This window comes from Adiantum capillus-veneris, chromosome 9 (assembly GCF_014529385.1).
Source record: "Adiantum capillus-veneris isolate H3 chromosome 9, ASM1452938v2, whole genome shotgun sequence".
Lineage (NCBI taxonomy): Eukaryota > Viridiplantae > Streptophyta > Polypodiopsida > Polypodiales > Pteridaceae > Adiantum > Adiantum capillus-veneris.
The window spans coordinates 10,002,005-10,024,316 of NC_140939.1; positions in this window are offsets into that span (position 1 = coordinate 10,002,005).

Consider the following 22,312-nt stretch of genomic DNA (forward strand, 5'->3'; position numbering starts at 1 on the left):
TGATTATTCAAGTGCTAAAGTGTGTGGCCAAGATTCAAATGTGGAATCTCTTTCTTCTACCTTTATCACAAGCATGCAAAAATCGACACAAGATATCTCAAATGGCATTGATGATTCAATAATGGATACATCCAACCTTTTGGCGGAGGATCAATTTCTAGTCCAAGCAGACGAAGCTTTTGTGCAACATGACTCTATGGAGAATGAAGACCTTGAAGGTAACCTTGATCTTATGGACTGTTCTGAGAGTGTATCTCGTCTAAAAGAAGAAAGTGAAGAAGAAGATGAAATCATAGGTGGGGAGATCATAGACCACATTGATCATAAAGAGATGATTGTGTACATGGAATGCCAACTCCAAAACAAAGTAGAAGAGTGTGAGTTGAATCCATGTGAGGATAATCTTCAAAAAGTGTTTGAGGATGTTGAAAAGCATTGGTATGACCCATATATGTTAAGCATAGAGGAACCTATCATGCAAGAAGCCAAAGTTTTCACAAAATCAAACAATAATCCATCAACCTTTGAGGTGGTACAATGTGAGGAGTTACAACCTTGCCAAAGGGGGGGCTTAGAAGGGGATGAAGAACATGGCAGAGTACTAAAGAATAAAATCATAAAAGAAAACTATCAGAGGGGTATCATTCTCTCCAATGGTGTTTTAGTGGGTGGCTCTTCATTCATGGGACAATCTCTTAGCAAGAAAATCCAAACTTTTGAAGCCCCAATCATCTTCACATTGGGTTTCACCTCTTCAAAGTCAACTTCTCCTCTCTTCACATATGCCTTTCATCGGGGGCACCATACCTTCTTAAGTGGAAGAGGACATGAATACTTGGTGATGAACGGATGTTTCCAAAACTTCTTCATTTGGTTCTTTGGTGTATGAAGGTCGCACATTGTGATGCTTCTGGTCTTCATCATAGATGAAAAACTTGTTGATTGCTACATGTAGATATTTCATGAATCAGTACCAAAATCTATTCTCTTCCAATGTGTTGGAAGCAATAGAAACCTTCGTCTATTATCTACTTATGTGGTAAACCATTTGCAATATCTTCCAATAGCAGTTGGAAGCATGGATCAACCTTTCCTAAATCATGAAGATCATAGAAATTTTGACTTGGTGAGCCTACCCAGGTTGAATGAAATTTATGAGCTACAGTTCAGGAATTTGCTCATACAAGCTCTTGAAGATCGTGGCAGATACATCAACTTTACACAGGAGAAAGAGCAACCAATATTTTATATCACATTCATAGTGATAGATGCAATGATGGACAACAATAAAATCTACAAGTTTCTTCAACCGAAATCAGTAAGTGATTCCATACCATACATCTCTCTTTGGGAAAGATATTTCAAGATCTTTGATCCTAAGGGATGCTTATGGAACTTTCTCAATGGAGGAGGTTTACTCCGTCACTTCATTACATCCTTCTATTGGCTCTGAGAACCTTCCATATCACACAAGGTTTTTTAATCATACAACAAAGGTTCAAAGATGAGAGCAGACAAAGACAGACGTTACACAATCTACATGTTGTATGATCGGATAAATGGTAAGTGAATGTACCATTATCTAAGGGAGGGGCTAATGATAGCCGTTTTTCTGCTTTCCATAATTGCCATAGTAAGCTACCTCACCCTATCAAATCACTCAAACATTTTGGTTATCCCTACCATTTCACTGTACATAGGCGTGTGTGAGTTAGGGGACTTTTCCCATATCTTCTTAAAAACCCTCAATTAGCTAGTCACTGGGCTAGTTGAGCCAAAAAAATAAAAAAATTAAAAATATAAGTATATTATGGCCCATTTTTGTGTAAATATTTCATTGTATATAAGGCCTAAATAAAAGGATTTTTCATAATTATTTTGGTATTTATTTAAATATTTATACTTAGGTGTGTGTTATTTATGCTGTGTACATTGACTCACCATTACCATATTTTTTCTTACCATTTTGAATACTCTTTATTCCATATAAAAATAATTTCATGCAAGCTTCTCTTATTTTTGGTGTAACTCCAACCCAACAAAAATCCAAAAAAACTAGTTTTATTTATGCGTATATTTTTTTACTATCGTGATTTTTTCCTTCCTACATCTATTCTCTTTTACTCTCATAAATTAGAACACAAAAAATATTCATCTTTTTATGGTAGACTTATAATGAGAGAGATTTATTTTGACCCCTTTATATTTTTTCCACCTATATTATTTATATTTGACATGTACATATTTTTTTAGACCCCTAAATATTTGATTTTCTTAGTTGTACTATTCACTTATATCATGATCTCAACAATATCTTCAATTACAGACCTACCAAATAAGGTCAAGGGTATGTGGAATGCATGCATGCACCATGGGGAGCTCACTCTTGGAGGTATTCAAAAGAATCATCCAAAGAAGGACCTCACAAGGACCTTGTGCAGTTGAAAAAACAGTCGGTTTTGTTGAATTTTTAAAGATCACATGCTCCCCGAATTTGAAATGGTGATACAAACAAAAGTTGTAGTGCGTGAGCTGAACTTTCACCTCAAATGTTTTCATATTTTTTTGAGCTACGAGCTGTGAGCTATGATTTTATTGGTGGACCCCAGTTTGCCCATGCTATGCAGCCACACTCCCTCTTCCACTTTATCATTTTCCTCTTTCACACACACTCCTCCCTCTCCTTCCCACTCCCAAACCTGCAACTCCGATGTCCTAATTCACCCTCTTCACCATTTCCATATCTCTAATATCTCCATAGCCTTCATCCTCCATTTCTACACCCTATGTGTCCCCCTTTCTCTCTACATATATGTCCATATTACCATGCTCTCTTCAACTTTGTAAAGAACTTCAAAAAATCAGAAAAAATCCAAGGATAACCTCTACAAATGAAGGCTTTTATCATGAATTTTCCAAGGTTTGAAGATAACATAGCTTCATCGACACGCGCTGCTTCGCCATGCTAACTGCTTCTTCTTTCGGTACTGTAAAGGGGTGAATGTCAACTTCTCCAAAGCTTCAACCTCTCTTTACAAGCTCATCCCTTCTCTAAATTTTCTCATCATATATCTCACCATTTGGTGAATGATTTTGTAAATATTTTTTAGTGATAATTACTAACTACTAACCACTAACCTTATTGTAAAATGCACCCTCTACTAGAGTAGGCACTCCCAAATTATTCACTCAATCCTCTCTCCTTTCATCCTCAATAATTCTCTTCCCTTGAGCCCACATCCATGTGACTCAAAGGACAAGAGAGACCCACCCTCATTAAAAAAAAATAAAATTATGCATAATCTTTTATTCCTTCAAATAAACTTGATTAGGCTTAATCCAAATCGGGGCTTCTAAAACCTATAAATAGAGCCCTTCTCTCCCTTGTAAATCATCACATGATCACACTACACCACACCATTCTCAACACATAACACACCACTCTTCAAGCCTAGTTGTGTAGAGTGTGTGCATCGTGAGTGCTCTATTCCATCACTACACATAGGTGCATGGAGAAACTTGAAGTTAGTTATGCCATCTAGAGGAGTGGAGTGATACTATACTCTGCAATCACACTTGTAGCCTACTCTTGTCCATAAATAAGGTTCATAGTTTTGGGTGCAATTGTATGCTGCAACTACGACTCTTCTCTCCAAATTGACTTGATAAGTTGGCTCATTAGGTGGTTGAAGGTATATTGTCCTTGAAGTTTGTTGTGCCATTTCATGCTTGGTGGTTTGAGGGGTTGTTGAATTGTTTGCCTAAAAGGTAAATTGTAAGAGGGAGCTCAGTGAGAGGGCTCCCGTGACCCTGAGACAATTTGTGTATTGGCAACAATGTCAAGTTTTGTGTTGTCTCTCTATTTCTCATCGAGCTTTGTGTGCATCTAGTCTTTAAGGCTAAGACTGAGTTGCTCAAGTTGATTTGTGCTCTTTACCTCTCTCTGGCGTGGTGAATGTTTGTGTTTGGTATGTGTGGCTATCTTGCATTCCCCTCTCTTTGTGCAATTGAGTACAAAGAGATATCACGTGTGTCCTAGTTTGCATCTACAACTAGGTGGTGCCCCTTTTCTTGTTTGGTTTCTGGCTATGGGTTGTTGTTGTCTCTGATTGTGCTTGCCCCAGCCCCAATCGAACAGCACGGGAGCCTCGAAGGGTGTTTAGAGGCCGCTCTGCTTGTTTCCCGCCCCGGACCGCCTCAACGCGTTTAATTTCTCTTTAGAATTTTGGCCTAAACTTGTGGTAGTCGTAGCTCATGATGTGTGCATGGCTCTTATAGGTGCAATTTTGAAATTGGACTAGTGCTCATGAGCTCAAGGTCATAGAAAGAGTTTATGACACTTTGATTTGGAAATTGATGTGAGTGGTGATCAAAACATGCCCAAAGTTGCCCAAAATTGGTGTAAAGGCTATAGCGATATGGTTTACGATTCTTGATGTTCATAGTGCTAAAAGAACTCCTATGTGATAGGTATAGACTTTATACGCGTGTAGTGTCTACTTTTGAAAAATGTATTTATGAGCATAGGCATGTGATGTATAGGCTAAGTGCATGTTGTGTGTAAAATTTCATTTGATTTGAAGCACTTTTGATAAGTCCAAAGTCAAATAATGGGATTAGGCTGAGACTTTGCATTTTTTGGGTCTTGAGTACCCTAATTGGCACCAAAGCTTATATCTTATGTGCTCCATGTTTGGTATATGCAAAATGGGTTGGTAAAGTCAAGTGACTGATTTTTGTGCCAAATTTGACTGTGAGACATCATACGTGTATGATTTCTCCATTGATAAAAGTGATTTTGATGCCTTGGGTTGTTTTGTGCTTGTGCCCTAAGCCCTACTAGCATGTTTTCAACTTAAAAAGTCCGATACTCAGCCTAGAAACTCCCTGTTTGGAATTTTAGTCTACGAAATATATTTCTTCATTTGAATACGTCTTCTCGCAAACATTCTTCTTGAGCTTTATCTCCCATGCACGTGGATGAAGAGGGGCACCTTTCCAAGGATTTGATGTATTCTTTGAACTCACAAATACCCTTTTTGGTGAATTGTCTCTCAAATAGCATCTTTTGATGAGGAGATGGTCGGTGACAAATTTTCCTGATGTTTGACCTACCATGTTGGTTGTCGATGATATGTCGACGACGCATGTGAAGTTTGGTGGAGAACGGACACCTTGCTTGGCCGTGAGGACCAAATGACACTTTGCGTGTCTGAAACCTAACTTGATATTTTGGTCCACTTTTTGATGATAGATTTGGGAGTAGGTTATCTTGGCTTATAGACATGATTGAGACATAACTTCTCATGAAGTTTTGTGATGTTTCAAAAATACTTTCCCAATCCACTTCTATTGTGCTTAAAGAGGTTAGGGTTTTTTTAATTGACAAAAACCCACATTGGAGGTCATAGACTTTATTCTATTAGGTTAGGGTTAACCCCCTATCAAGTCTTGTAGCTACCGTGTCAATGGTTGATGCGTTACGCCCGGGGGATTCACCATGGAAAACTTATCGCACCACGTAAGTGCAGGGGAGGGGATTTTTTTTATAAGTCACATAAGCGTATAAGATAAGGGCAGGCCCCCAATAATTTATCCCCCAAGATTAAAAATAAGGGAGAGAGGTATCATATTTAGAGGAGGGAGGGGAGTGAGAAAAGGAAAAAATGAGAGGAAGGATTTGTGTTTCAAAATCTTGGCTTCCCAAAAGAGTCTACCCTCGAACTTGTGAGTCAATAGCTACAAAGATACATGCAAGAACTAACACTATTTTGTATCGATTGCTTCTTTTCTGATTATAGTTCATTTGTTGAGGGACGAAATCTATAAAGAGTTTGTATAGATGCAAATTTACACGGAGAACCTAGCACAATGTTATAACCATGTTTTTTTGAGTAATTCAGATGGGTCAAAATTGGACAAGTAGCCAAAGTTTAGGCTCATCGGGCACAAAGTTTGAAAATAAAACTAAGACACATTGAGGGTATATTTAGTTATCAACAACAGTGGTTACTTAGTACATTGCCAAACGCTATGCTACACACTCTTTGACTAGTTTTACTTAGGTAGATAATATATAAGATAGGGGTATGATAGTTTTCTTCATTGATTGTCGTATAAGCGTAGAAAGGGGGTCATATTCCCTAATTTGAGTCGTATATATGGGTTTCACCAATGTTGTCCGCTCACAGGTGGCGTCTCATTTTGTATATAGAGTGAATCCCCCGGGGCGTTACGACACTGTTTTGGTTTCTTTCCCACGATTCCACATTGTCGTTTTTTGGAGTTTTTCGCGACAAAGAGAGTATAGAACAAGAAGAGCACATGGTAATGAGTCTACCTCTCATATTTGGTGCCAATCTTGGTGTGTTTTGTCCATCGTACAAAGTCGTAGAAGGTCCATGCGCTCTAGGTCTCTCAAGCTCTCTCTCACTTGTCCAAGGGTTTTTCCATATACCCCTCTGCTAGTTCCAATCTCATTCTAGTAGCCCTCAAGGCTAGTTTTCCCTATTTTTACCAAATTTCCTTGGTGAAAATAGCAACACCAACTCCACTACACCTTGGAATTCTACTAAAATCATAGTATTCCCATCTTCACCCTGGCAATACTCACCAACCTGTTTAATGGTACATGTCTTGTGTTCAAATGAGGTTTTTTCAGTCAAGGATTTCATTAACATAATCACGATCGGGTGATTACATAAATAACTCTAGTATTTACACAAAAAAATCACGTGATCACGTTAATTGTTAACGTGACTTTGATTTTGACCTGCAAAATCCTATAGAGCCGGTTAGCCCTCTGGGATTTTTCATTTTCCCTGTGGGGCCCGTCGGGCTTTTTCCTTTTCCCGGCGGCCCCCCCGGATATATACAGTAGCTTGGCGGGCCCGCCCGAAAAATGAAAAATCCCAGCAGGAGTAATTATATATAATAAATAGTGTGCTAACCTCGGTCTTTTAGCTAGGCAAATCCTTGGGGAGTGTATTCGAGTGTCAGGTGTAGTCATCTCCTTGTGAATTGACCTAAGGTTATAGAGTTACAAGTCCTTTTTTTGTGCCAAACGTGAGGTTACAGAATCACAGGTCCTTTTTTTGGGCCGAACGTGATTCTTAATTCAGTAACTACTTCTAAAAAAATTTAATTTGTTTACCGACATAAAGGTACGAAACCAAAACAACTAAAAACTTGGAGAATCATGCTCATTGCAAAGAAGCCATTGGTCCAAATGAGGGCTGTAATTGGTTTTAGAAGATGAGCATATGTAAATGATGAGTCGATACTCAAGGGTCGGATTTCCTCTACTAGTGTACCGGGCATATAAATGTCCTTCAAGTCTTGCATTTGAGTTGATTTACACTTGTCACTCCACAATATAAGAGCTATAATCCTTGAATGGGTTAAAATAGCTTTTATATATTGAATTGGTTGCATGGGTGGGTTACAATCCTTCACTGGGTACAAGTAGTCCTCCATTGAGTGATTATATTGAAGATTTACTTGCGTTAGCTCGTGCATTGGTTTATACAGAGAGTGCATTATGTATTACGATGAATTATTAGTACATGAAATGACCAATCATATATTTTATTTCTTTCGTGTGTGTTTTTGTAGCAAATGAAATTAGATGTGTCTTATTGTTTGCAAATCAAAGTGGACATATAAATAATCATTATAATAATAATTACATAGAGAGATTCATAGCATTGTTATAGTTATTATGCCATGCATAAACTACATTGCAATGTATATGATTGCTTACAATATAGGTGATCGATATGTGGATTGACTAGCGTGAATTGAAAATCTCATATTGTGCATCATGGTTACTTTCATATTGAATGGTTTTTAAATTATAATATATATTGAAAACAAGAAAAATGTTTCAAAAATTGAACATCTTGTTCTTTTCTCTTCAGTTTTAATTTAAAAGCAATGGAGCAAAATGTGGGCACAAGTGGTACGAAGAAGTCAAAGAATAAAAAATATCCTGGCAAAGAGTGGGATTATGCTCACAACATATGCGGCCGATATATGGAGTGGCAATGTAAATTTTGTCACACAACAAGATCAGGCGGTGCACCATGTATTAGGGATCATTTTTTGGGTAGCGTTAAAAACAGTTATAAGAAATGTGAACATTCTCAGGAACCTGCAGTTGCAAAGCGTTTGAGAGAAGAGATCGCCAAAAAGGGTGGCAAGAGACAACAAATATATAGCTTTGTGCCTTTGAGTCAAGAGTTCCCAGAGCCAAATATTAACTCCGCAGATCCTGTAGTGACGCCAACTAACCTTGGAGAATAACCTGTGCAAGGAGAGGAAATTTCAGGTAGTGTTCCTTTTAAACGTCACAATGAAGGTGAACTTTGTCAAATGCGTCAAAAATCATTACATCAAAGATTTCAAGTGCAGTCTCCAGAAGAAGCACAAACAGCACTCTCCAAAGCAATATTCTTTACTGGAAGTGCTTTGGTCATGGTAGACAGCAATCATTGGAAGGTTGCTTGGAAGAAAATCGATGAGTTTGGTCCAAGATTTTTAGCTCCTTCTTATGACACGATAAAAAATGTTTTCTTGGACAAATGTTATCGAAGTCAAAGAGCGTGTTGGCAAAATAATACTTGGGAATATTTCTCTTTCAGGATGTACGATTGTGAGTGACGACTGGTCAAATGTTCAAAGAAGAGAGCTGATCAATGTAATGTTGGTTTGTCCAAGGGGAGAAACGTTTATAAAGGTGATTGATAGTTCTGGTGCAATTAAAAGTGGCAAATACATTTTTGAGGTCTTGATTAATGTAATTAAAGAAATTGGTGCTGAACATGTTGTTCAAGTAGTCATGGACAACGCAAAGAATTGTAAAAATGCCAGTAAATTAATAAAGAAGTGCTTTCCACACATTTTTTCCAATGGTTGTAATACGCACAGCTTAAACTTGGTGCTGAAAGATTGGTACACTAGAGAAAAAACCACATGGTTCACCAAAATAATTGATTCAGCACGTCAGGTTGTGAAATTTATCTTGAAATGACAAAGAGTGCTCGATTTGTATAGGATGCGCATGTCAGTGATGCTGAAACTTCCTACTGAAACTTGGTTTTGCACACACTTTTATACCTTGTAATCACTTCTTTGTAATAAATGCGTTGTGATTGACACATTCAATTGTGCGGCCTTTGATAAATGACAGCTTGAGCAGAAAGAAAAAGTGAAAGATGAAATTATAGGTCTAAGTGGCAATGTAAACAAGGTTGCTTGATGGAGGAGTGTAATGGATGCATACCATGTAATGATGCCCATTATGTTCGTGATCCGCAATCTTGATCAAAGGGCGCCAAACTTGGGCAAAGTGTGGATGACATGGTGGTCAGTCCAACAGAGTCTTGAAAATCCTGAAGAGCTGAAAGAGTTTGTAGTAGAGAAGGAGTGGTGATTACCATTCTCTGGCAAACAGCGAAAATTTTTGGCTAAGTATTTTCATTCAAGGTGGAAGAGTGCTCATAGTCCATCCATAGCGTGGCTTACATGTTCGATCCAGAGTATTGGAATTTAGATCTGATGTCCAATACAGAGGTGGTAGGCGATTTCTATCATGTGGTCAACACATTCTACTCCAACGTTCAGGACTGAATTGATTGCATCTAAGAAATGAGTGCATTTAGATTAAAAGAAGGTCCTTTTGTGACTGATTCTGTACAGGTAATGGCAAAAGAGAAACCTGCATGGAAGTGGTGGATGACGAATGGTGGAGAGCATTACTCTACCTTATGTCCTCTTGCAATGAAAGTACTCACACAATGTGCAGAAAACTCAAGTTCAGAGAAAAACTGGAGTATTTACAAGTATGTTCACAACACTATTCGCAACAGACTATTAGTAGACAGAGCAAAAAAATTAGTGTATATGTATTGCAACGAAAAGATATTGAATCACATCGAAAGTGCTGGCTACGAGAAGGAAATGCCAACCGGGTTGTATGATTGTCAAAACAAAGATGAAGAAGAGTTCAATGTTGGTGTATCTCAATGCACTGTAGAAATAATAGAAGAGAATTTGATAATAGATGTGGAGGTTGAATTACAAGGAGAACCACAACACTCAGACTTAGAACCAGATAACAACTCAACTGATTCAATATAGCTTGAGAGTAGAATGAGTAAATGTCAAAAACCATTGTAAAAGACCTTGTATTAAAATGTGTTTTAAGTAATTACAATGCTTCATATTCGACACATTTGAATAATTACAATGCTTTATATTCACATTAGTACGTAGTTTGTCACGATATTACATAATTTGTCGATCTCAATTGTGTTGCCTTGAAGCAGCATCTTGCTCATCAAACAGATTTCTAATTGTGCTAGGGGTATTTTGGTGTGCTTGCTTGAATTTATATTCGTTTTCCATCCCTCCCAACCATGTAAAGCAGAGTTCATCCCCCCAGGGAACTCCATATCTGGCAGATACCATACCTCTCTGCTGCACTTACAAGAATACACTTAAGTCATGTATTGCATACCTCTTTGATAGCTTGGACACAATTGGGAAATCTCCTTCATTTTCCATATGACATGCCTCTTGCATTGGACTCTCCACCTCCTCTGAACTCGTACACTTCTCTATGCTAGCATCATCAAGATCTTCTTCTTCAACCCCTGGCTCCTCAAGATCGATCTGGTCCACTTGCCTATCATCTTCAATTGACTGTTCTTAAACCACCTCCTCTATCACTACATCATGCTCTGCCAAGGTAGAGAGATATTCTCCCCACATTGCATCATCCTGGTCCTCATCCATAAGCAAGGGTGCATCACCCCATTTGGCAAACTCCTGCACCATTTCTAGTTGTATATCCTCATAGGTAGACATAGACTCCATCACTTGATCCTCACTAGGCACATCGGCATGCACTGCTCCCTGCTCTTTAGACATATCCACCATATCTCCATGCACATGGAAAAGATCATACTCTTCATACCTGGACTAGGTTGCCTTGTCTCCCAGCTTGTATCAGCATCCATGGAGCCGCATTATTTGCTTGGCTCAACTTCATCATCTGTCTCCAACTCTGGAATCTCTTCAGCTTTACTGCCTTGACTTCATCTGCAAATCAAACCCTTTGGTATTTACCATTCTTCAAAGAATGTTGAACATACATACCTTGATTTGATACTACTTCTCTTGCTTGATTTGGAATTGTCTCCACCTCTTGCACAACTAGAGCCGCCCTAATTGGCAACCTCAGCATGCGAACCACCCCATCTCTTTGCATCCACAAAACCCCGGGTTCTTCTCGCATTGGTACACTCTTTTGCACCACTTTTGGCTTAACTCTCACCACTTCCATTTTCTTTGGCATCACCACGTCTGGCAGACCTTGCTTGGCCTACCACTTCTTTGAAATCTTTTTGGTCCAGCATCTCACCAATTCCACCGCCTCAGCATACATCACAGGCCCATCCGTCTCCACTTTGTCTCTGACCTCCTCATGCAGACAATCAAAAAACTTGTTCAATTTTAGAAAATCAACACTTTGAGTACCAGTTACCTCCATCATCTCTCACCAAAGGGCTTTGAATTCCCATATGAACGTTTGGAAACTTCCGTTGAGATTCTGCTTTAAACCATCTAGTTTTCTCTTTACCTCATGCATCCGCATCACTGGCCCATAATGGCATCAAAAAGCTGCTTCCAAAGCTTCACAATTCAACTTTTCTTTTGCCAGTAGCCCATCAAACCACCACTTTGCACTTCTCCAAACCAACAGTAGGAAAATACTCACTGCACCTTCTTCCCTCGTCAACCTGTTTTCCAACACAAATAGGCCATAATCCTGTAGCTAGGCTTCTGCATCTTCCACCCCAATGAAAGTAGGAAAACCCAACCAAGCCATCTTGCACCGTATCTGCTCTTCAAAATTTTCACTTCATCTGCTCTCAAACCACAAATTCTTCTTCAAATAGAAGCCATCAGATAGCTCCTCAGTCTAGGCACCATAAGATGGATGGGGGAAAAGAGGAACACACCCAGAACCCAAACAGTTTGACCCCAATCCACTAGAGTTCACCTTCAAAACTCATAGAATTGACAACAATCCACACCGATCCGGCTCGTTTATGACCGTGCCATAGCACACACCGCTCTCTCAATCTCTCTCTCTCTCTCTCTCTCTCTCTCTCTCTCTCTCTCTCACACACACACACACACACACACACACACACACACACACACACACACACACACACACACACACACACACGGAGGCCCATGGAGGTACACACATCTCCAACACCGCAGTGGATTATCAGAACAGAGCAAAGAGAAGAAGAGGGGAAATGGGAAGAAATGACACCAAAAATCAATATGATCAGTTTCAATTATGGCCAAAAACCTCATCTACACAACCATGAAAATCTCCTACAACAATGACTCGGCATGGGGACTTGAGCAACAAAGAAAAACTTGCAATCTCTGGCTTCACCGCTTGTATGACTCTCCTCATTGAGAGCACAAAAACAAACCTCTATGATGGCGCCTTCGCTTCAAAAGGAACCCCGCCTTCATCCTGCCTCCTTGAGAGCTTGGGAACACACCTCCAAGTCCTCCTCCTCTAGGCCAAGAGCTGCTTCCTTGAGCAAAAAAATGGCACCCTTTTCCTCCTCCTCAGCTCTCTAAGAGCTCACCTCCAAAAACCGTCCAGCACTCTGCCTTCAAAATCTAACATATTGGGCTCCGTAGCTCTATTTGATGAGCCGTCCGGACCTGCTCCTTCAGCACTTCAAGCTCTGCATTTCTAGGTCCAAGGACTGCACCTTAAACCTCCTTCATGTACTCCCCAAATTAGCCCCTTTTGGAGCCTTTCTTGGCCTATAAACCTCATCAGCCATACATCTCCACTCCTACCTGCCTGCCCAAGATCATTGTAGCTGCTCTAGTCCTTTGCCATGCTTCTGCTAGCCTACACATACCTGCCTATGACATCTTCTATGGTCGACCAACTTTGGCTGCACCAACGTGTACTCTTGACTCTATGGACAACAAAAAATGTGTACGTGAAATCAAAATCTATCAAAGATATGTACTCTTGACTCTCTAGACAAAAAAAACTACTACTTTTTTCTTGTATATCAATTTTTGACTTGATTTTCCCTCTAGATTTTTCATAGGCTTGCAGCACACTTTTATGAATGCAATCACGCACCCATCCCAATTTTTCAGCTTTCTGATGGTCTCTAGCATGCACTTATCAAATTTTCTATCACTTTTTGACTAGGATTTGGTCTACTCTAGTGAGCCAAAATCCCAATTTCAATTTCGACTTGATAGGGATAATTCTTGCATCAAGGTCCTCCTTTGATCCCAATCTTGACTAAAAATTCCCTCTTTTGCAAAAAGATTTTTTCCTCTACTCCTGCTTCTGGCAACTTTTTGCAAATTTTTCCAGTTTTCAAGTGTTTTACCCTCCTCAAATAGTACACTCACCAAGTTTCACGGATTTTGAGCAAATGGTTTGAGTTTGATTCCATCTTTAGCAATTTTCCCAAGTTTGAGAGCAAGGATTTGACCTTACACTCAAATTATATGTCCAAACTCACTTTTGACTTGATGGTTTGTTTCCTTGGGTTAAGAAGTACCTTTGTAGTTTTGGTCAAGTTTTATGTCCTATAGTAGATGGCCAGGAAATCACCATGATGTTTTCCTCTCCTTCCTATTGTTAAGTCCAATTTGGTTTTTGACAGTTGCAATGTACTTAGCAAAATCAAGCAATTCTATACACCCACTTTTGGTCAAGTTTGACTGTCTCCACAATCTTTTGTGCTCTCATCACACTTATTTTCGACTCAAATATCTATGTGTATCAATTTCCACAATCAATTATGCAATTTTTCCAGCAGAAACTAGCTTCCAAGAATCCAATGAATGCATGTGCTGATGCAAAATTCAAAATTTTGACTTCTAAAGCTATGTTAGGAAAAAATCATGCTTTTTTTTATAGAAATACCCAGATTTTCTCTTTTTTCCCCTTTTCCAACTCTTGTGCTTCTATCACAAGCTACTAACCACAATGGATGGCAAGTATCCTATTTTGATCTTGCACATTGGAGTCAACAAGCGTATGACCTTACTCACACCAAGTCACTTAGCTCTTGCACACAAAATACGCTTCCTTTTGCAGCCAACTTTCATACAAGTGCTCAAACAAGCTAGCCAAATACTCTTGTCAAGGCAAAATTCCCTCATACTAGCTCCATAGGTAAAAATCACGCTTTTTTCTCATAGAGGCTAATGATCTTTTTATTTTTATTTTTTTGATGTTGTGTACTAACACATTCTTGTGCATGTAATCTATGCCCTCAAATCACAACTTGCAATGATGTGCTTCCCTTCTTGGACATTTGCCACACTTTGGGTTCAAAACCAAAATGATGGTCTCTTACTCAATGCAGATCCAAAATGGTAAGAGTACTTGTCAAAACCCTTCTACTTACCCTATTCCCATGACAAAGGAAAATAACATTAAAAACAACTCAAATCAACAAATTACTACACAAAACTCTGAAATTTATGTTTTCTTGCATTTTTCAGCCTAGTACGAACTTTGTTGCTCTTACAACCAACAAAGCTATACACCAAGATCGCCACTTACTCACAACCCTCTACTCTATCTCTTTAGCATTTTATTGGTGAGAAAATCACCTTCGAAAACACAACGATCAAGAATACCCCGATCTATACTCCTAATCTACCTTATTTAACTAGGCTTGCTCATGCAACTATGTCAGTTTTTGTATGTGCTCACACTAGTCTAGGTACTCTTCCTTGGAAATGGTGCCAATGTTTGAGGGGGTTTGGTCATTTCTTATTGCACCTTAGGAAGAGACAAACCCAAGACTATAATGGACACATATTTAGGCAAAAAGGGAAAATTTCACAAAATTGGGATGATTCTTTGTGTCTCATGGACGTGAGGTAAGGTTGTATTGTGCTAGATCATTGCACATATGAAAACTGTGATACAGTGTTTAGTGGATGCTTATGAGTTTGCAAGATCCAATATGGTGCGTTTTCAACAACCATACTATACACTAGAGTGTTTTCACACATGATAGTTTACAAATACACACACGTGCATGCGTGCTCACGCTCATGCACCCAAAAGAAAATTTTCGGCCCACACATGCTTCATTGATAAAATAATTAAAATGTAAGTTGCAAGACAAACTTGGGTGACTAAATTGAAAAAAACATCATTCAAATTGAATGAGATATCTTGAAGATTACAAAGGTGGGATGCCAATATCAATGTTGATAATGACTCTAGCTATGGGTGGACTAATATGAACCATTGCTAGAAGATTACAAAGGTGAAAGTCCAACACTAAGAAATCATTCCTCCTCATTTGCATTGACATTTAATGGTGCATCATGTTCATCAAGTTTCAACTACTCTCTTTGGCCTTGAGGATTATTCCCCTTTGAATCTTAATTTTTTTGAGAATTTGTCCACCATTGTGATTCCATGTCCAAATGATGCAACTAGTGTCTTCCCAACATTGAGGATCATTGATGTTCTCTCTCCAATACTTGTTCCAACAATACTTGTAAACCTCCACATCACTTGCATTCTTCTTCTTTGAAATTGGTGCCCAGTATTGTATCTTGACTTGAAGGTAGGTTGCTGACTCATTGTTCTGATCAATATCTATCGTTGTCTCTCCTAACCAAATTGAGTAATTCTCATAATAAGGTTGCACAAGTACAAAGTCTCCCTTTTCCACATCAATAGTTGGATTGAATTCCTTAGTTGGTTTGTTGCACATTGGACCACAATAGTGACCCTTGATTACATCAAGTACTTCATCTAGACTATCTTCCAATGAAACTTCAAGAGGATGATCTTGTTCACATTTACTACTTGGCCAAAATTCATCAAAAAAAGTTTTTCACTTTATCTAGGGTTTTGAATAGCTTGCATGAGATTCTCCCAGTACATGAGAACTGGGTTGATCCACCTAGCAGACTCACTTTTGTCTCCTTTCTCTTGCAAGTGCTCTTTCCACCAACTAACATACTTCTTTAATCCTTCCATAACTTTCTCACAAGCTTTAACATACTCAAAGGGTGGTAATACTTTTGGAACACCTCAGGAAGCTTGGATCCTCCTTGGTCATTTCTCTTCCATAACTCTATCCATTTTTGAGTAACCAATCCACATTTTTAGGGTGTACTTTGTACTGCATAAAAGATATTCCATCACTCATATAGAACCTAAACTACAAATGGCTTTGAATGATCTACTAAGCTATCAGCTCCATCATGTAAGAACCCTTTTACAAATCCTTTAAAATCTACCAGCTTTAGTAGATAAAAGGTGATGGCTGCATGCTAACACACTCATTGAAGATATTCATTTAATGTGGATATGTAAAAATAACTTTTTTACTAAGCTTCTCAAAAAAGAGACTCAACAATGCATCAATGTCTTCATGAGTGTGGCCAACCATAAGAAATCCAGGATGCACTGTCTCAAATACTCCTCATGCAACCAATAGTGATAGGTATGAAAACACATATCGATTCTTATTTTTTGAACCGCAACTGTCAAGTTCCAACAACAATGTTCTGGGCAATCTCTTGAACCCGGATACATTGCCATTCTCATGTGCATTAGTAGCAAAGATTGATTGCATCCTTGGACAATCATTTCCTTAACTAGAAGCAATATTCTCAGTGTCCACATTTGTGATTAGATCAGTCTCTGCCTTTGCATTCTAAGCAAGGCTGCTCCTTGCAATACTGATTTTTTCTCCTTAAGCACTCTCATATGGTGATAGAGAGAAGTGGTAGACAAAAAACAATCAAAAAGATTTATTTGTGGTTCTACACTTGAGTTTTCTAAGCTCAAGTGACAAAAATGTGTTTATCTCTTTTTTCTAAGTTTCTTAGACATTTTGAGAGAGATGCAATTGTCATTTGGGATTACTCGGTCATAATCCCAATGCAAAGTGGCCATAAGCTGTTTGTCCATGTCCATGAGTGAGCATTCTTGTCAAGGATACTGGAAGCCTCTCAACTCCATTGAGAGATTTTGGAACTGGTTTGATTTGTGATATGACAGTCTTCTCTGGTCCATTTTGTCATGTATAATGCACAAGAACTTGGTTGGAGTCATTTTTGAAGAGCTCCTCCAAGCATAGTACAGATTTCTAATGGTCATTTGTTGCAACATGTGTGCTCTCCTTTGTGCCATGTATCTAGCACACTCCACCTGATTTTTGGTAGACTCTAGCTTGATCTTTATTGATGTGCAAATGTCGCATTTAGAGAATGTGCTTGATTTTGATAAAGTGACTGTCTTGAAGACTGTGTTCCACAATCTTGAGAATGTTGGTTGTGACAAAATTTTGTATTCCATTCTGACAAGTGTGTCATTTACATCTCACAAAATTTCCACTTGTTTGTATATCATTGGTAGAACACATTGCGAGTGCCATGCATGGTTGTCCTTGAATTATGTGACATTTGATTTTCATTATTGCTCCACCCAATAATTTCTTGCGTAGTTTGTAAAATGTTGACTTTCCTATTCATTGCATTACATACCATGCTTTATTACATACCTTATTTCCATCAAAAGTAAACTCAAAGCATTCCTCTTCTTGATCTTTTCCATAAGCCATGCTCATACAATCCAATACAAATGTGCATCGGCTAGTGTAGCTTTATCCCCAAAAGATAGCCCTCGCTTGCATGATTTTGGGTATGTTTCCAATATGACAACATCGCATCTCACAACAATCAGTTGTTGAAACTTTGTGAATGTTGGCAGCATCACATTGTTTGGTGAATGCATGCGCGTTACCTGCTTTTTTTGTAGGCCTAACTCTATGTACATAATTCCTTTTCTTACCTGTACCATCTTTGATATCATAGTCAACGACCATGGAATATTTCTCTCTATCATTCTGAGTATGAAGAAGAAGACCTAGTTTTGTACTGGTGACACCTTCTTGAAAACTAGTTTTAGTGTTGTTACATATGTCATCATCTTCATACTCATCGCTGGAAGCATATAAACTGTCAAGGGAATCTCCCATTTTTTCCAGGGATCTTGAATACCCTCAATTGCAAAATAAGATCTTGTTTCTTTTATCAAGGGCTCACCATTCCCAAATGTGAGCTGCCTAATAGGCCAGATTACCAAATTCAAACTTGAAATGTCACTTTGATGTGGATGCATTGACCCTTCCACAATGACATCCAAGCTACTCTCACCTAGTTCAGTATAGTTTATAGCATCATATGGGTGGACTAGCAATACCACTCCATTACCAAGTTTTGTAGATCTATTTGTCAACCCAAAGGATAACTATTTTCTCTTTCCAACTCGATCTGTCTATCAATCCATCTTCTTGACCAACAAGAAAATCCTCATCTATTGTGTTAGATTTTCCTCTATCCATAACAATATTATGCAATGGCCATTTGATGAAGGTTCCAACTGCTTGAGACATGGTTCTTGCATCCATTGTGATGAATGGAATCAAGAAGGTGTCATCAAAACTTTATAGTCCATGTATCACCACACATGTTGTAACAATAAATTCAAATCCACAAAGTTGAGATGCATCAATGGAATGAATAACCCCGCGAGCCTTTCTTGTGGAACCATCAACAAGAAACACTCAATCACCTTGTTTTGGACCTTGCATTTTTTGAGAAAATCAAGAGATGTCAGTAAAATTGTATGTTTGAACATATAACTCAAACTTTAATACATTCCCAAGATATACTAACAATTTTGGCAAAAGCTTACATCCCATTCAATTAAGCCAATCTACACAGTCAATTTGTGGAGGATGGTAGGAGGCTCAAGCTCAAGTTTGAGCCTATATGTACATCTAAGTGCTAGAAATCTAAAGCTGAATCAACCCATATGGGATGGTAGGAGGCTCGAGCTCAACATTGAGCCTAGATGTACATCTAAGTGCTAGAAATCTAAAGCTGAAAATAGGTCCAAGATGGAGCCTCAATTACATTGAAGAGGCATCCCTGGAGTTTGGTAGGAGGATGTAGCCTAGATGTAGATCTAAGTGCTAGAAATCTATAGCTTAAAATAGTGCAAGACGGATCTCAAGTTATATTGATTCAACCCACGTAGGATGGTAGGAGGCTCAAGCTCAAGTTTGAGCCTAGATGTACATCTAAGTTTTAGAAATCTAAAGCTGACAAGAGTTGTAAGATGGAGCCTAAGTTACATTGTGGAACCCATGTAGTTTGGTATTAGAGGTTTAACTGATGTTGGAACCTAGATGTACATCTAAATGCTAGAAATCTAAAGATGACAAGAGTTGCAAGATGGATCCCAAGATATATTGAATCAACCCATGGAGGATGGTAAGAGGCTCTAACACAAATTTGAACCTAGATGTAGATCTAAGTGCCAGGAATCTGAAAATGACAAGCGTTGCAAGATGGATCCGAAGTTACATTGAGTCACCCATGGATTTTGGTGGAATGTTTGAAATGATGCTGGAGCCTAGATGTACATCATTGTGCTAGAAATATATAGCTAGCAAGAGTTGCAAGATGGATCCCAAGTTACATTGAATTAATCCGTGGAGAATGGTAGGAGACTCAAACTCAAATTTGAGATTAGAGTGCTAGAAATACTTAGCTGACTAGATTTTCACGATGAAGCCAATGTTACATGGAGACAACCATGGAATTTGGTAGGAGGCTCGAATTCAAGTTTGAGCGTAAATTATGTACATCCAAGTGTTAGAAATCTATACTTGTCGCATGGGTTGCAAGATAAAGCCCAAGTTACATGGAGGCACCCATGGAATTTGGTAGAAGGCCCAAACTCAAGTTTGAGCATAGATGCACACTCAAGTGTTAGAAATCTACAACCACCAGCAAGACGTGTGAGAAAAAACCCAAGCTAGGCTGAAGTAGCCTTGAATTTGGAAGGAGACTCAAATTGAAGTTTGAGTTGCATTATACATTTAAAGAGCTATAAGGTGGAGCCAAAGTAATGATGAGATACACAATCAGTTTTTTGTCTTAGTTGTTTATGTGTAAATCGAGTCTTGGTGATTATAGTCCTGGTGTTTTACGTGTTGTAGCAGGACAATTTTACATGCATAAAGGTGCCAAGAAATTGGTTAAGCAAGAGGGTTGGTGGAGGTGGATCCCTCACTCATTGATCCTAAGAGGTTTTAGCCAAGGGAAGTCAAAACTATGTCCAACTTGTGAGTATTTTTTTCCCAAAAACTCTAAACAAACTAATTCTAGACACCCCTAACTTCGTCAAAATTTTGACCCCTTAAAAGTCACTTTTTTGAAAACTCGTCAGGTTTTTAAAATAGGGTTTGTTCACAAAAGAGTAGAGCCACTCTCAAGCTATAGGCTCATAACAAAAGTTTTGCAATTGAACTCCGTATGTGAAAGTTATGCTGATTTTTGTGAAAAGTTTTTTTTCCACCTTTTTCAAACCCATTAGTTTTGATCCACACATGTGCGTTTGCTAATCTAACCTTGGTAGGGTTGGTTAGAAAAGCTGTTAAAGCCTTTTTAAAGCTTTTGAAACCTTCTATATTATAATAGTTTTGGGTTTTTCTACAGACGGTGACGAATTCGATGACGACACGATAGGTGACATTCTTTACTCTCGCGTCTCCCTATCCTCTACGTTTGCTTCTAGCCTTAGAAGGATCTTTCTCACACGTCTACATTAATTCTTTCTCTCTCTCTTATACATTGAAATAGGGTTTGGATTTTCCTACAGACTGTGAAAAAATTGACGACGACGTGACAAGTAAGGTTTATTACTTCCGCATCTCCCTCTCCTCCATGTATCTATTGGCAGTCCCAAAAAGCTCTTTCTCACATGTCTACATTAACTCTCTCTCTCTCTCTCTCTCTCTCTCTCCTCTTTTATTGCAGGAGAAGATCAGTTATAACAATGGTTTTCAGATTTGAATTTGAATTTCAAATTTGAAAGGATTATTCAGGTGCACCTCTCTCTCTCTCTCTTGTGTGTGTGAGAGATATCTTCTTCTAATCTTTTTGTGTAATTACCTTCAGCTCCTCTTAATCACTCCCTGATATCTTCTAATCTCTCTATGTAATCTCCCTTGCCTCCTCTTAATCACTGCCTTGCCTCATCTTCTAATCTCTCTGTGTAATCTCCCTTGCCACCTCTTAATCATTCCCTCCCTTCCTTCCTCTTAATTCTCCTAAACCTGCACTAATCAAAATTTCATTATACTAACCATTGTAACTTGTCTTTTGAGATTACATTCTTAGGTCCTGAACTTCTACTCTCCTTAGAATAATCTTTGAGATATTGTTCTCAAATACTAATCTTTTACTCTCCTCTAATCTATTGTCCTTTTTCAATTCTGAATGCATCTCAGAAATTACCCTTCAATCTCATTCTATTAGTTTCTAATATTTATTTAATCATATTCATTAATGACTACATACACTCATAATTATTTGCTACTCTCTCCTTGATACACCTTTTAAACTCTTTCACTAAGTTAACCAAACTACAACTACATCTAAAATCATGCTCTATAAATTGAAAGTAAGTGACTATTCTCTAATTAGAGTATTTAATCAGTAAGTACTCAAATCAACTTTTTTTATAGCTCTAACTAAGTACTTAATCAATAACCACTTAAAGAAAAAGATAGATAACAACACTTACGTGGTTGAGTACTGAGTGTGCCATTGCAACTTGACGTAGATTCTTTGCTTCTGGTATTTACCTCGTTTTTGGTGCCTTGTTTCCTTGTTGAGAAACTAGAACAATGAGCTGATGTAGCTTAAACCTCACCATCTAATGCTATCAAAGCACTAACATATGCCTCTCTTGTCTGGCCTCATGAGCTTATTGTGGATATTTTAGCATGATAGTGTTTCCGCATGAAAGTGCTTGAGACTTAACCAAGGCCAGAGAATAATAGCTCTAGGATCGAACTTAATTTTGAGCCTCAGCTACATGTGCCAGTGTATCTTCTAGCACAAGGGTACAAAGCTAGCCTCCTTGGATCCTTGGCTACCAATGGCAAGAGGCTCAAACTTAAGTTTGATTCATTCATGTCTATGCTTGTGTAGCACTATTGTGCAATGCTACCCGCCTGACATCGTTGAGGCTACTACCAAGGACATACAATAACACATTTAGGCTTGAATTTAAGTTTGAGCCTTGACTGTCTATGCTAGTATAGCAAAGCACTACTATACAAGCCTACCCTCCTGACATCCTTGTAGCTACCAATGGCAAGAGCCTTGCTTGCAT